Source organism: Bactrocera oleae, chromosome 4 (assembly GCF_042242935.1).
Source record: "Bactrocera oleae isolate idBacOlea1 chromosome 4, idBacOlea1, whole genome shotgun sequence".
In the NCBI taxonomy this organism is placed as follows: Eukaryota; Metazoa; Arthropoda; class Insecta; order Diptera; family Tephritidae; genus Bactrocera; species Bactrocera oleae.
Window position 1 is genome coordinate 40583409 of NC_091538.1, and position 5003 is coordinate 40588411.

Below are 5003 nucleotides of genomic sequence, written 5' to 3' on the forward strand. Positions count from 1 at the left end.
AGTATACTTCAAGATTTCCTTTTTCGCCATGAAATCCTACGCCCCTTGATTCCAAAGTCGCAAAACACGCTCTCATCGGAAAAAAACTTTTCTGCCAAAACTCGCGAGCTTTAGGTGCTATTTTGCGACAGCATTATGCATTCACCTAATGACTCGCGATGTGAATGAGTTCTTGTGCGCGACTTGACCATAAAACCCTGTTTTATTTTTTAATTTTGCGAATAATGGCAGTGCAGAGGGCTTTCTTAAAAATTTTCTTAACATTTGGATCAAATTTTGATGCAGTAAATCGAAGGTTTTGCTTCACACTTTACGAAGCGTTACGAGTTTCACGCTAAGCTAGTAGTTTTGGCCTTGGCCTTGGACGCGCCGATATACAGAAACGCCAGTATGTTTGTAATTTTTATACTCTCGGTTTGTTCACCTAACGGCTGTTTGAATCACCTAACCTTATCGAGTTAAATATAGGGTTATATATGCATATATAAATGATCAGAGGCATCTGCAGTTTAAATTTTTTTTAAAGTGGGCGTGGTCCCGCCCCTAATAGGGTTAATGTGCATATCTCCTAAACCGCTCAAGCTATAATAACAAAATTCACTGAAAACAAATGTTCTTAGCACTTCTATTGACAGTGTGAAAATGGGTGAAATCGGGTAAAAACCCCGCCCACTCCACATATAACGGTACTGTTAAAAACAACTAAAAGCGCGATAAATCCATCACTAAATACGCCAGAGACATTAAATTGTATCCCTGGGTATGATAACTGTATAGGAACCACGTTCATATCGCGGATGACTTTATACCGCATATATCGGCCAATATGTGAGTTATATCAATGAAAATGAGAGCGTGTTTTACTCATAACAAGGCATCTTTGTACCTAAAATGGATGGTAAGATTGCAGGCCAAATTACTCTTTTTTGTAAAATTCTCTATAAAACTATGGTGTCAGATTTTCATTGCTCGAAATGCAGTGGGGTTATGCAATAGACTAGTACTAAAGCACTCAATATGAGTATGCTCTAAAATTTAGTACATAAAAGATGTTTATTAACAAAAGAAAATAAGACATAAGCGTGTACGCAGACTTTTTCTGCTTATATGTAAGTATATACATGATCAGTGATGAAACGAGTTAAAATCCGAGTGACTGTCTGTTTGTCTGTCTTGCAAGCGATAACTTGAGTAAAAATTGAGCCACAAATTAAGATACAAAACAAAAGAATGTTCTCGCTTAATATTATTCAGATATATGCGATATCAACTAAAAAAAGAGAAACAAAATTTAGTATTTTGGGTTATAAGAGTATAAGGGAAAGTCAACCAGAGTAACGTAAATAGTTATATTAGTCTTATGGGGCTACAGCAAGGCCTAAACCAATATCATTTATATTCATAGCTATAATTTATTATGGGTAATAAAATAGCTGCGTCTATTTTATTTCGTTTAAATATCACACATATTTACCTATATATACGGTATAAAGTCAATCGGAAAGTCGAAAATCACTTTATTGATTATATTGTGACCAGAAGAAGTTCGAATCAGAGAATTATTGCATTTTCTTTTAGCATTCAACTAAAATATGCTCGAGAACCTATCTCCACCCAATCTTATAAAGATAACTCACACATTGACTGTTGTAACGGCATACATATATACGGTATGCAGTCAACCGGAAGTTTGAAAAACTTTATATTAGGGAAAGTATTTAACCGAATTTATCCATTTTTAGCACCAAAACACCGGAAAAGATGTCCTCTTTTTGTCGCACAACCCACTTTATCATACAATACTCTTAATGTTTCCTTATAAGATTATAAAAAATAAACATTTAAAGCTTTTTATTAAAAAAAATTGTGATAGTAGTATTCAATTCTGATCTGATTCTTCTATTCTCAATATTAAATTTGCTGAGTTTAATAATTTCACACTTTATACACTCGTATATGCATATACATATGTATGTATGTAGTTTGAGTTTGTGTATAGTTCGATATAAACAATTAAGTGGTTATGCGTTTCAAAAATGCACTTGAAACTTAAGTATCCTCAAAGTTGAAATTGCGTTTGAAAAACCTCTCGTTAATAGTACAAAGTATTGTAGGTATTATCAAGTACCATAATCTCTTTCTTCGCATTATTCCATTCAGATAACTTTATACCTTTCGACCAGTGTAGCCAGATAGTATGTTAACATACAGGAAAGAAAATCATCAACAATAAAATTTATTAATGAGTTAAGTTTAGTTATAATTTTATAATTTTTGGCTAGCCACAGCTCTACTAGATCGGCTTCGGCAGCCTCAATCCACATAACTCGGTTTTTTATACTCTTGCATCATGTTGCTACAGAGTATAATAATTTCGTTCACCTAACGGTTGTTTGTATCACCTAAAAATAATCGAGTTAGATATAGGATTACATACACTAGACAGAAACAGTCTGCGTACAAGGTACCAACAAAAATAAATCGTTGGAAAAATAATTTTGTATACTTTTTATAAAACCAATTTATTTGATACTCATTTAAGGATACTAAATATATAGTTTTATGAAAATAAAAGTGATTAAATTTCTGACAATAACATATAAACAAAGCAAAACAAAAGTCTGCGTACAGGGTACATAAGTCGAGCAAAGATATATGTATGTATACATTGCCAATATTTTTATACTCTCGCAACCTGTTGCTACAGAGTATAATAGTTTTGTTCACCTAACGGTTGTTTGTATCACCTAAAACTAATCGAGTTAGATATAGGGTTATATATATATAAATGATCAGGATGAAGAGACGAGTTGAAATCCGGGTGACTGTCTGTCCGTCTGTCCGTCCGTCTGTCCGTCTGTCCGTCCGTCCGTGCAAGCTCTAACTTGAGTAAAAATTGAGATATCTTTATGAAACTTGGGAGACATGTTTCATGGTACCGTGAGACGGTTGGTATTGCAGATGGGCGTGTTCGGACCAATGCCACGCCCACAAAACGCCATTAATCAAAAACAAATAACTTGCCATAACTAAGCTACGCAATAAGATACAAGACTGTTATTTGGTACACAGGATCACATTAGGGAGGGGCATCTGCAGTTAAAATTTTTTTTTTTTAAAGTGGGCGTGGTCCCGCCTCTAATAGGTTTAATGTGCATATCTCCTAAACCGCTAATGCTATAATATAATATATAATAATAACAATCGGGTAGCAACTCCGCCCACTCCCCATATAACGGTACTGTTAAAAACTACTAAAAGCGCGATAAATCAAGCACTAAACACGCCAGAGTCATTAAATTTTATCTCTGGGATGGTATGAGATGACTTTATAGGAACCGCGTTCAAAATTAGACAGTGGGCGTGGCACAGCCCACTTTTAGGTGAAAACCCATATCTTGAGATCTGCTTAACCGATTTCAACCAAATTCGGTGCATAACGTTCTTTTCATGTTTCTATGTCACAGTGCGAAAATGGGCGAAATCGGACTACAACCACGCCTACTTTCCATATAACAACATTTTAAATTCCATCTGATTATTTCACTTTCCACTATGCAAATCAGGCAACAATGACTGTATCGGGATAAAACTTTGCGTGAATAATGCGATTAAAGTATGCCACCTTGTGGCCAAAAATTGTCTAAATCGAACCAAAACTGTTTAAGCCCCTAAGTACTAAATATGTGGACCCCAGTGCCTATAGTTGACCTTCTACCGAAAATATCAGCCAATCCACAAAGAAATCTCAAACGAGTATACTATTTGACTTTGCGAGAGTATAAAATGTTCGGTTACATCCGAACTTAGCCCTTCCTTACTTGTTTAATATAAAGTTTGCCAGGACCTGAAAGAATTACCCGGTCTTTAATTCCTGCAAGTTGCAAGAGTATAAAATGTTCGGTTACACCCGAACTTAGAGCTTCCTTTTTGGTTTAATATAAATTTTTCCTAAAACCTGAATCTAATTTCCCTTTTTTGATTCTTGCAAGTTGCAAGAGATTCGGATACACCCGAGCTTAGTCCTTACTTACTTGTTTACATAGTATGTACATATGTATCGACCGATAGATGCGGAATAAAGTCAACCGAAAATATTTATACTAGGTATATGGGGGCTAAGGAAAGTATTCCCCGATTTATAAGTTTATAGTTTTGTTTCTGAATTTGGCGCTTAGTTATGGCCTTTTATAAGTATGTTTTTTATTAAAGATATTTTGTGGCCGTGGCAATATTCCGAAACACTTGTACCAAGTCTCATCAAGATATATCTTGTATTCAAGATATCGCTTCCACCGTCAGACAGACGAACAGACAGTCACCTCGTCCTGCCATCCTCACATTTATATACTTATGTACATACATACATATGTAGTTTCAAATAACCGTTGATTGAACAATACTTTTATATTCTGTTGCAACATGTTGCGAGGGTATACAAATATTTAGTTTCAAAGTTTATAAAAAAGTGGTCGTACGATTGAGTCAAGAAAAAGTCAGAAGTTATTGTTAAAATGAGAGGATATTTTCGGGGCAAAAATATCATTGACCTGCAACGGCCTATCAACCTTTCCACTATTGTGTTGCCTATTAAGAGAAGGGAGGCATATGTACATACATATGTATGTATACCAGTAGTTTCAATTATATGCTCAACAGAGGTAGATTACATTTTGTCACTCAGCCGTCAATCTAGAGGCAGTAGCTTTCAGGAGTCGATAACGCATCCTGACTTAGTACGTGTATCTTTGTGGTACGAGATTGTGTGTTATGTTTCTAACACTACACAAAAAATACTACTTAATTCGCCTTTTTTGTTGGTGATCACTGGAAAGTAACTATTGAATTCCTTTTGTATTTAAATGCATCGTTGGTTTGACGTTGAGATACTTATGTAAGTATGTATGTATACGTCCAATCTTTAAATGAAATACTTAGTTTAGGTTCTATATGTAGCGCCAGGATTTGAAGGAATCGAATTTTAATTGATGTAAAAGTAGGGG